The 12860-nt window shown below is 31.9% G+C and overlaps 1 pseudogene; it reads left to right on the plus strand.

Annotated features, from left to right (window-relative positions):
- Positions 1-12860, plus strand: part of LOC127712797 (uncharacterized) — a 30716-nt pseudogene that overhangs the window by 8305 nt on the left and 9551 nt on the right.

A 12860-nucleotide genomic window follows, 5' to 3' on the forward strand; every position in this document is an offset into this window, starting at 1 on the left:
TTATTATATTGATATAGATTAACGGCTTCAGAGATTTAGTTCAGCTAATACGTATCTAATACGTCACACTTATACATGTTCACATTATACTTTGAGCCATCTTTGATTTAATCAATTTTTCCATCTCCCGTGTTTCTTAAACAACTAATCATCTACCTCAGATTTAGCTACGGCAATACCCCACCTGATCGTAAACAGTGTAAGGAAGCCTACTTCTTTGTAGTGCTGATAATTGATACTCTTTGTGATGGAAATATAAGTAATGTTTCAAAGCGTGTGTATGTTCAAAGATCAACAACAATAAACATGATCTAAAAAATAGGTAATTCGTCCCGAATGTTAGCTAACTATTACTATACATGATTCTGAGGTATCTCTAACATGAAAACAACATTCCTTGTTTTCGAAATGACAATGATCATCTCACCCTGACCTGTATTCATCAGTTTTGCACTTTTCTAAATAAGATTTTGTGTATGTATATAAACCGTCTCAAATAGCGAAATCGACTAAAAAAAATAATCCTGGAAAAACCTGCATAGGCTAATTAAGACATTCATGCTTATCTGACATTACTTAAACTACAACAAGTACAACTACTATAAGCATATTTGCGCACAAAACTTTATACCATTTTTCGTGTTATAGATTCTTTTTAAACATTGAATTATCAATTTCTATGAGCTTCTTCAAGATCAGATCAATAAGATTATCGTATTAGGGACAAGCAATGCCAGCTAAAGTGTGTGTCTATTCCATGGCGTAAAAACATCCTTTAATTCAAAACTAAATAAATAATATTGGATAATTGATAAATTGCAAAAAATATTTTATAAATAGAGAAAACACTTCGCACATTTAAAAATAAATACAAAGAATATTATATAATAATACTAGTACTCAATTTTACAATACCAGCTTAAATATCTTTGCAGAAACTTGAACCACGTCTTGACTAATTCAACATTGTTTTATATGCTATTGTCATTTCAGCATAAAACCACCACGCCCAAGGCCACGTATGTTCATTGACTAGAGGCCACCGCACAAGGAGACCATGATTGCTACAATATTCTTAGATATCCTAAGATAGCATAGCCTTGTTTTAGACATATCAAGCGATGTAGTCAAAACTGGCACACAAATTAAATATTTTTGGCACAACTAAAGGGTCTCTAGCTTAACAAGCTATATGTTTAGTATATATCGTCACAAGCGATATTGATTATTGCCTTGATTCAAACTTTGGACAACGTTTCATTTCCACTACTTCAGATTCAGCTTTCAAAAATTACTGAATTAAACCTCATATTTTTTTCTGTTCAAACGCTAGAAAACTTGTCAATCGAAAAAAGGACCCCACAATTGATTTCAAATATTTTAAAAGTACGCTTCTTACACCTCAGTGCTCATTATCAACCATTTTATTGATACGTTAAGATTTTCATTTTATTTTCTAGGAATCCATTAAATATTAAAGGCTATTTATTGCTCGATACAAAAAAAAAATAATCTGTTTGATTTTCATATGATAAAGACATTATCTTTCAATCATTTTAATTTAGGTGTGGAGTTGGAATGTTTGTCAAAAGTTAAATAACAAAAATACTGAAATCCGAGGAAAATTCAAAACGGAAAGTCCCTAATCAAATGGCAAAATCAAAAGCACAAACACATCAAACGAGTGGACAACAACTGTCATATTCCTGACTTGATACAGGCATTTTCGTATGTAGAAAATGGTGGATTGAACCTGGTTTTATAGCGCTAAATCTCTCACTTGTATGACAGTCGCATCAAATTCCATTATATTGACAAGACAACGATGCTTGAATAAAACAAAAAGACATAATAGGTAAAAATAACTGCTAGTAGGCCTTTATTAATTCATGTATCATTGTTATTTTGCTTAGTTTCTTCTGTTACCTTTTTTCATATCGGACTCGGATTTCTTTAGAACTGAGTTTAACTGCGCGTATTGCTGTGTGTTTGTTTATTCTACATTGGCAAAATATGTAGGAGAAGGGTTAAGAATTCACAAAACATGTTTAACCCCGCCGTATTTTTTGCGCCTATCCCAAGTCAGGAACCTCTGGCATTTGATAGTCTTGTGTGTTTTGTTTTTTTTTAATTTTATTTCATTTATATGTTTCTGAGTTTAGTGTGACGTCCATTTTCGCTAATCTCTGTTTTACTTCATTTGGGAGTTTATTCCTTTATGTATGGCAACTAATGGTATAGTTTTATAAAATGTAATTTTTTTTTTTTTAATTTTATTGAATAATCAAAAAAAATAATAACATTTAATTGATAAAATCTGAAGATAGTCTAGGTCAATAATTTTAAAAAGCTTATTAACACAGTACAGTGCATTTTTCTCTAAAACAATACAAGTTATCAAAACAAATTAATATTAGAAAAAAACTCATCTTAGATACAAGGCTTATGATTTTGTACGTCTGTGCGTTTCGCCTAAAAAATTTATCAGTGGCGCTCTTATCATACAGTAAAAAAAACTTAATAAACATAAATGATGAGCATAAAGGACCAATACGTTCCGAGAGTTTTATAAGATAGCCTTTTTTTAAGTGGGTACTGAACATTGTAAATATCAATTAAACTGAAGTGTATATATATGTTCTGTTTTACTTTGAAAAAAAACTCTGTCCTTACAAATTTAGCTGATTGAATAATATTTAAAACATACATTTTCAATATAGGGAGTGACAGAAGGATTTGGTAAAAATTTAATTACAGAGGCCCAAATCTGCGGAATATGCTTTACTATCGGATAATCTTTTATCTTAATGGGTAAATATAATTTATGATACAATATTAATTATCTGTAAACAACCGTTGCCTTAATATAATTCAAACAGACACTAAATTTGGAGCCAAACATTCATAGTACACATTTGCGACATGAACCGCTTACAAAAACCTTGAATGAACTAATAACCTCGAAATGGGCTACCATGTACATGATGTATGCTCGAAAACTCTGTTAAATGTTAGAATTGCAAGACCGATTGTTAACTAATTTGATAATTCTTAGGGTTAGATAAAAGTCGATTACCAGTCCGCTATTTTATGATGATTTACCACATTGTATAGCTTATCGACGTATTTTATATCAGTAACACGACGTGTGTCACATGAGAAGCAGAAACTATTAACCATTCAGGAACACATGAGATCACCCCCGTTTTTGACGGAGTTGGTGTTGCTCTGTCTATAGTTTTCTATGTTTTTTTGGTTTACTATTGCTTGATTTTTTTTATCGTTTTTTTTTTTTTTTTTCGCCATGTCATTGACGGTGTTCGGTTATGAGTTTTGAAAACTCTTTCGTATTTAGTAATGCTCGATAGCAGAAGAAAGTCACGGTGTTGCCTTCGTGGTGGTATTGGTGATATTTCTCTGATACTGATTATCCTGAGTTGATAATCACTGACATAGTACACAGTTGGAAATGGAAATCAATTTAGTTAATACTTTTTAAGAAAACAATTTTCTTTCATTTATTCATTAGTAAAACTTTTGAAAAATTAAAAGAAAGATAAGTCAAAGATGGAAGTTTCATCAACAGATTAAAAGCCACTGAAACATGAGGTTGAAGTAGAATTACATGAAGTTTTAGTCCCTTTCCTTAAAATAAGATGAATATTTTTCATAATTAGAAAATCAGCAAATATTTTTGTTTTCTTAAAGGAGAAAAAAAACGACAGAACAAAAACAAAATACCAGTGTGATTTTAGGAGACATTTCGACGATCTATCCCCATACCAAACTTTTTACCTGTTTACATGAGGTCTTTATTCGTACAAATATAACTGTAGAAAGAGATGCGTAAGTATCATATTGTTAAACTATTTACCATATATTTGTCAATAATAACATTTCAAGAATGTTTCATTAAAATACGATATATTGATTGGCTAACAGCAATCTCGCGTCATTCTAAAATAAACATTCATTTCAAAATGAAATGTAACATTCATGATGACACGAGCTTCCACAATAACGTGCACAGGTAAATAAAAGAAAAACTTGATAGAAATCGTTTTCATGAACATAGCAAAAAAATGTAATTATAAGTATTGAATGGTTCTTTTAGTAATTTTACAGGGTTGTAAAGCTTTGATCGTGTGTACATTTGTAGGATGAAGTTCCGCGCTTCATACAAAATGTACTACAATCAACGCTTTTACACCCCAATAAATTTACAAAAAGAAGCATTCAATTCTTAATCATATGTTTATTTATCACCTATTATGTTGTTAATGTTATTTTCACATTCTATACTGTACTGTACAGCATCTGCATATGGAATATATATCTCCCAATGGATAGACTGCCTTCAACTTAAATGTACACAGCTATGTTTATTTTGTGTATGCATTACTATAAAGTGATGACCAAAACAAAATATTAAAATGTTTTAAACATGTAAAAACAAAACGATTCTTTAGCCTAAGCGTAAAATTTAAATATTAAATAACTCTGCATAATTGTCAATGAATCGAGAAATTTCATATAGATGTCATCCAGTCCTTATGTTTATTTGAAGGGGACATTGACTTTAATATCCATAGACTCAAACTGTAGATTCACATCTTTATCATCATTTTACACCGAGTGAATAGCGATTTAAGTTCTCAGTAAGATTACACGTGTGCTAGCATACTTATGCATTTTTGGTCTTTGTATATGACTGAAAACTAAAACAATAATTATTACTTTACAAAAAGTAAAGGATGCAAATGAATAAATCTTTCACTTATTTGTATCTGAAAACCAGTCTTGTCCTGATTTCACTGGCAAGCATTACAAGATTTGATGATAGTGATATATTGAGTTGAAATTGTTTGTATCATATTTAACAGTCAGGGGCATTACTTAAACAAGTAATTTTTAAAATTACCTCTACAAGTAATGTTGAAATCGAGGCTATTTTAAATATTACTTATATAAGTAACTTTTCTAAATATTATTTTTATAGGTGTCAAATTTAACAGATTTTACTAGTTTTAACAAATTTTCACAGTCATCTGGTTATTTTTCCGATGAAATATAAAATCTAATCCTTCTGAAACACTAATTGCCTTTCTGACGCACTTTACTTTCATATTGACGCTTCAAGGTCAAAGATTTGCCTCTTGGGACTATTAAAATATCATTTTCCTTGAAAGTCTTGAAGGTAGACAGATATAAATAGATAGAAACCTGTGCATTAATTAAGACTTGAAGTTATTTATAATTTGTAACCCCAAACAATTACATATGTTCCTTAAATAAGTGTTATTACTAATTCTTTCAAAGATGTATAAAATAACTTATTCAAGTAATATTTTTGTCATTATTTTTAAAGTAACCCTTTATCTCTATACTCCTCTCAAATCTAACAAATTCTTAATTCTATGATATAAAATGATGTAAAAATTCATGAAAACTACATTTAGTCCATGCTTCTATCGAAATTTAAAATAACTCTTTTGAGTAATTTTATAATTTTTAAAAACAAAAATTACCTATATAAGTAACTAAAAAAAATTACTTCTTTAAGTAACGCCCCTGACTGTTTAAGACTAGAACAAATTACCATTTACATGTAATGCACTTTATAAATTTACAATAAAATAATTGCTGTTGAGTCAACATTTATCTTTTTTGTCTTTACAGGAAGTTAGTTTCCATCTCCGTCAATCAAAGAAGCTATATATATATATATATATATATATATATATACAGTCTAAATTGAAAACAACGTTCAAACCTTTGATTGCGTTGGATAAAAACCGCAATTTCTATACGTGTGCATGTAAAAAAAAATTCTACGTAGAGAGGTCTAAATACAGCACAAACAACATTTTCCAAAAGACCAAAATGGTGAAAAAGTATATTTTAACAAAACGCATTTGACTAACAGGTCGAACAACGGATGTTCTTCAACCCTGCTGACTGCCATTGGCGATTGCCAAATAAATTGATCACTAGTACAAAATGGATCTTAATATTAATTTAATACCAAACAGAAAACACTAAACTTGTTGAAAAGATGATTTACCACAAATATGAGGTGCACAAATTTTTATACACCATATCCGGATTTCGACAATTAATGTCTCTTCAGTGATGTAAGGGATCGAAACGGTATTTGGAAGGCCATATAATTTACCTCAATTTAGGATAGACTCTTGAATTTTAAAGAGTCAAAATAGGATGAACGGATTATATAAACCCGAAGGAAAATATAATACAAGCCCAAACGGAAAAGTATAAACAAGTCTAAATTGAAAACAACGTTCAAACCTATTATTGGGTTAGATAAAAACCGCAATTTTTATACGTGTGCATGTAAAACAAATTTCTAGGTAGAGGGGTCTAAATACAGCACAAACAACATTTTCCAAAAGACCAAAATGGTGAAAAGTATATTTTAACAAAATGCAAATGACTAACAGGTCGAACAACGGATGTTCTTAAACCCTGCTGACTGCCATTGGCGATTGCCAAATAAATTGATCACTAGTACAAAATGGATCTTAATATTAGTTTAATACCAAACAGAAAACAATAAACTTGTGGAAAAGATGATTTACCACAAACATGAGGTGCAAATATTTTTATACACCATATCCGGATTTCGACAATTAATGTCTCTTCAGTGATGTTAGGGATCGAAACGGTATTTGGAAGGCCATATAATTTACCTCAGTTTAGGATAGACTCTTGAATTTTAAAGAGTCAAAATAGGATGAACGGATCATATAAACCGGAAGGAAAATATAATACAAGACCAAACGGAAAAATATAAACAAGTCTAAATTGAAAACAACGTTCAAACCTATGATTGCGTTGGATAAAAACCGCAATTTTTATACGTGTGCATGTAAAACAAATTTCTAGGTAGAGGGGTCTAAATACAGCACAAACAATATTTTCCAAAAGACCAAAATGGTTGAAAAGTATATTTCAACAAAAGCATTTGACTAACAGGTCGAACAACGGATGTTCATAAACCCTGCTGACTGCCATTGGCGATTGCCAAATAAATTGATCACTAGTACAAAATGGATCTTAATATTAATTTAATACCAAACAGATAACAATAAACTTGTGGAAGAGGTGATTTACCACAAACATGAGGTGCAAACATTTTTATACACCATATCCGGATTTCGACAATTAATGTCTCCTTAGTGATGTTAGGGATCGAAACGGTATTTGGAAGGGCATATAATTTACCTCAATTTAGGATAGACTCTTGAATTTTAAATAGACAAAATGGGATGCACGGATCATATAAACCCGAAGGAAAATATAATACAAGCCCAAACGGAAAAATTAAACAAGTGTAAAAAAAATTAAAAACAACGTTCAAACCTATGATTGCGTTGGATAAAAACAGCAATTTTTATACGTGTGCATATAAAACAAATTTCTAGGTAGAGGGGTCTAATTACAGCACACACAACATTTTCCAAAAGACCAAAATGGTGAAAAAGTATATTTTAACAAAACGCATTTGACTAACAGGTCGAACAACGGATGTTCATAAACCCTGCTGACTGCCATTGGCGATTGCCAAATAAATTGATCACTAGTACAAAATGGATCTTAATATTAATTTACTACCAAACAGAAAACAATAATCGTGTGGAAAAGATGATTTACCACAAACATGAGGTGCAAAAATTTTTAAACACCATATCCGGATTTCGACAATAATGTCTCTTCAGTGATGTTAGGGATCGAAACGGTATTTGGAAGGACATATAATTTACCTCAATTTAGGATAGACTCTTGAATTTTAAAGAGTCAAAATAGGATGAACGGATCATATAAACCGGAAGGAAAATATAATACAAGCCCAAACGGAATATATAAACAAGTCTAAATTGAAAACAACGTTCAAACCTATGATTGCGTTGGATAAAAACCGCAATTTTTATACGTGTGCATGTCAAACAATTTCTAGGTAGAGGGGTCTAAATACAGCACAAACAACATTTTCCAAAAGACCAAAATGGTGAAAAAGTATATTTTAACAAAAAGCATTTGACTAACAGGTCGAACAACGGATGTTCTTAAACCCTGCTGACTGCCATTGTCGATTGCCAAATAAATTGATCACTAGTACAAAATGGATCTTAATATTAATTTGATACCAAACAGAAAACAATAAATTTGTGGAAAAGATGATTTACCACAAACATGAGGTGCAAAAATTTTTATACACCATATCCGGATTTCGACAATTAATTTCTCTTCGGTGATGTTAGGGATCGAAACGGTATTTGGAAGGCCATATAATTTACCTCAATTTAGGATAGACTCTTGAATTTTAAAGAGTCAAAATAGGATGAACGGATCATTTAAACCCGAAGGAAAATATAATACAAGCCCAAACGGAAAAATATAAACAAGTCTAAATTGAAAACAACGTTCAAACCTATGATTGCGTTGGATAAAAACCGCAATTGTTATACGTGTGCATGTAAAACAAATTTTTAGGTAGAGGGGTCTAAATACAGCACAAAGAACATTTTCTAAAGACCAAAATGGTGAAAAAGTATATTTTAACAAAACGCATTACGAGTTTGCCGTAGAAATAAAACTGCTAATGGCCAAAACAACATTTGCCCAACGACTGCATACGTTGCTGGTGGTGTTACAGTATGGGGTTTCTTCTCATACTGTTGAAAGGTGGGTATGCATATTCTGCAGGGTTACATGTACATGAACGGACAGACATACAGAGATTTTGGTGCTTAGAAACATTGTAGTCCCTCATTTTGATAATCCTTCACTTGCTTCAAGGCCCTTGTGCATGTACGACAATGCTAGACCACACAGGGCAAGGATTGTAAACGAGTACAAAGATTACAAAGAGCAAGAAGCCGTTGACACTATCTTTTGGCCTTCCATGTCTCCAGACATGAACCCTATCGAACATGTCTGGGATGCCATTGGCAGAAATCTGAATCGCAGAGATCCACCTTAAGTTTGCAAAATCTTAGCGATTTAAGAAGCGCAATTGTTGCTGAATGGAATAAATTTGCTCAACTAAAGTTCAGAAGACTTGTACAGAGTATGAGACTCTGTGCTATGGAACTGTACCGGAAGAGAGGGTGTTACACATCCTATTGACTCAAATATTGACATTAAATTTGCCGAACATACCAAAGATTATTTGTAGAGGCTTTTAATGATATTGGGTGATTAATTGTTGTAAAAAAATAAAATCACAGTGAAACTTAAATTCCGTTTCTGATTTGTGTAATTTTAACTATTTCTATGAATGCAAATTTCAAATGCATAGAACCTGCATACGTGAACAAACTTAAGTCTACGGTTTGTTTATGGTATATGTTAGCAAAATTGCTACATGAATATTTTCTCTTTTTTGAGGATTAACTGATTTTTTTAAATGAAAAAAATTTTGATGCAATAAAAATAGGTGGTGCTTAACTTTTGGCGGACTGTATATATTGTATTAGGTCACTAGCACACTATGTAAAAAAAATATCTTACCGACTATCTTAAGATGTGGTATTTAGACTCGTGGCTTATCAAAGTGATCAAGCCTTCAATACCGTTAGTATTAAGAACCTACTTCCATTGGTCTATACAAAAACAAATGCCAACAATAACAACTTGTTAACTTAAAATGTGTTTTATGAATATATTTCAATCGTTCATCATCAATTTCTTCGTCTGTTGAAACCTTTCAGATTTTTCCTCAACACTGTGCTGTTCTTTTTATAAAGCGACGTTACACGACTACTAACCGTGTATTGAAATAAGCCCCGCCTATTATCCTATTATGGAACCCTACTAGCCAAATATCAAATATACTTGGTCCCCATGCGGTTTCTTTTAATCAATCATATTCCTAGAAATGTATAGGAGGTAAGATAAATATAAATCTCCAGTAGACTCCCTAATGGTATTGTTAATATTTCAAGGGTGAAGATATTTTCACCCAAAAATATGATTTTAGTCAGTCAAATTGTCGTTGAAACTGAGACCTAAACTTGCAGGAAATGTGTCAAATGTATTAAAATGATATATTTCAAAAACTTTTCCTAGGGATTTTCTAAATTTGAACTGAATTCGATGAACGAGTTAGCAGTTATTTTATCTTTCATACATATTGAATGATAAACTTTACATTGTTTTTTATCATAGTTTCTGCTTCACTGGTAAACTAGTTTTATATAGACAAAAGAGTATACTGATTTCAAAGAGTCATAATTCAATTAAGCAAAAACAAATCCGGGTATCAAACTAATACCGAGAGGAACACATCAACTATAAGAGGAAAACAACGGAACAACAGAAACACTGAACAACAACAAAAGCAAACGCCAATATAGAAACTGCCTGTAGACAGCTGCCATATTCCTGATTAGGTACAGGACGTACGAAGAAAACATGGTGGTTTAAACATGGTTGTATGGCTAGCCAAACCTCCCGCTTATATTTTAATGTTAAAAATACCGCTATAACGACAACACTTCTTGGCAGGAATACAGTACAAACGAGCGCAAGTACACTCAGCACAGATAAATACAATTATAAATAATAAAGTTCTTTATTAAAAAATGTAAACCCCAGAATAACTATGGACACCTCCAATGATTTTACGACTGCAACATAGACACCACAAACGACATATTAACTCCGCGTCACATAAATGGATTTAGGACATAGAAAAGATTGTTATCAATGCAAATTTTAAAACCTTTTTACTGTTTAAAAACGCTACTTTTAATATGCTATACATTTATAACACAGGGAGTGACAGAAGGTGTTGGTCAAGAACTAGTTATAGAGACTGCAGGAAATAGTGGGCTTTGTGGAGTACGTTTCACGGTCGGACAGTCATATATTCTGATGGGTAAATACATGTATTATGTAGAATGCATTGGTTCACTTCTATATAATCTGCAATTGAATAACTCGTTCGATACATGTATATGTACTAATAACATTTATTGTACATCTTTAGTGAGGAAATAAACATGATCAACCAAGATATAAAAGCGAAGAAAGACAAATAAGGCAAACAGGACAATGGTCAATAAGCAAATAGACGAACAATTGTCAAGTTATCACAACTGGATAAACTTCGACATGAATCCAAACAAAAAATATGACCTCAAGTTAAGTAAAGATTAAAATTACGAAGACGAAACTTTTTTTCAAGATACAGGTTGTTCAAAATGATTAAAATATATATATATGTTGAAAAGAACACAAAATAAAATAGCTAAATGCCCATTACATTCCGGCCGTATACATAAGAATTAGGTTATCCGAGGAATTTCACTTTATATATAGCAAAGTTTGAAATAGATATCTTATGAAAAAAATTTTTGTTCATTTTGTTCATGTATATTTGCATTGTTTATGTTTAAAAACAATCGTGATATTAAAATAAAGCGCATACTTGAACAATATCACAAACATGGCAAAGCTATTACATTAAACTCTCACAATTTGTATATTTTACTAAAAATTTAGACCGATTGTGTTCTGCTAAAATATACTACTATATCATGTATATGTCGTTAACAACAAATTGATACCTGTTACTTGTATTCAACATTTAATGCTATTCGACGTATTTCCGTTTTCTATTTCTCAAATATGATATTCGCTGGTGATTTTATTGTAAAAATAATAAAAGCGAGACTCTTATGCCTAGGAATTATTACGTCAGATGCGAGTTAATATATGTGCAACTACAGGGTAAGCTGTTCATTTTGCAAATGAAATCAACTGGTAATTGTACGATATTTGTCTATAGGGAGAAGCTCCGATGGAAAGAAATCTATTGGCTCCTGTGATTTCATCAAACAATTGAGCAGTCTGTCACCTTACCAAACGTTTTATCTGTTTACAAGAGGTGTTAATTCTTACAATTTAAACTGCAGAAGGAGATGCAACGTAAGTAACTTAAACTTAAGGTATGGACTTGTTAATTCTTTGTGTATATTTGTTACTAACATATATTCCTGAGGTGACAATTGAGCTTTTCTCATCACTTGGCGTCCGTCGTCGTCGACCGTCGTCGTCGTTAATGTTTTACATTTTGAACTTCTTCTAGAAAAACCACTGAATGGAATGAAACCAAACATGGCATGAATGTTCCTTATGAGCTGCTGACCAAGTGTTGTTCCTTTGTAGCCGATCAATCTTCCAAGATGTCCGCTAGCAGGGAACTTCGTTTAACATTGGACCCTATAGACAATACATACAATTTTTTTCTTTTAGAGAACCACTAAATGGAATGAAACCAAACATGACATGAATGTTCCTTATGTGGTGTTGACCAATTATTTTTACTTTGAAGCCGATCGATTATCCAAGATGGCCGCCAGAAAGGGACTTAGTTTAACATAGGACCCTATGGGAAATACATACAAATTTCTTCTTTTAGAGAATCACTAAATGGAATGAAATAAAACATGGCATGTATGTTCCTTATGAGGTGCTGACCAAGTGTTGTAACTTTGTAAGCGATACCTCATCCAAGATGGCCGCCAGAGAAGGACTTAGTTAAACATAGGACCCTATGGGAAATACATACAAATTTCTTCTTTTAGAAAACCACTAAATGGAATGAAATAAAACATGGCATGAATGTTCCCTATGAGGTGCTGACCAAGTGTTGTAACTTTGTAAGTAATCAATCATCCAAGATGTCCGCCAGCGGGGTACTTAGCTTAACATAGGACCCTATTGACAATACATACAAATGTCTTCTTGTAGAGAACCACTGAATGGAATGAAACCAAACATTGCATGAATGTTCCTTATGAGGTGTTGAACACCTGTTGCTACTTTGAAGC

This window comes from Mytilus californianus, unplaced genomic scaffold (assembly GCF_021869535.1).
Source record: "Mytilus californianus isolate M0D057914Y unplaced genomic scaffold, xbMytCali1.0.p SCAF_8, whole genome shotgun sequence".
In the NCBI taxonomy this organism is placed as follows: domain Eukaryota; kingdom Metazoa; phylum Mollusca; class Bivalvia; order Mytilida; family Mytilidae; genus Mytilus; species Mytilus californianus.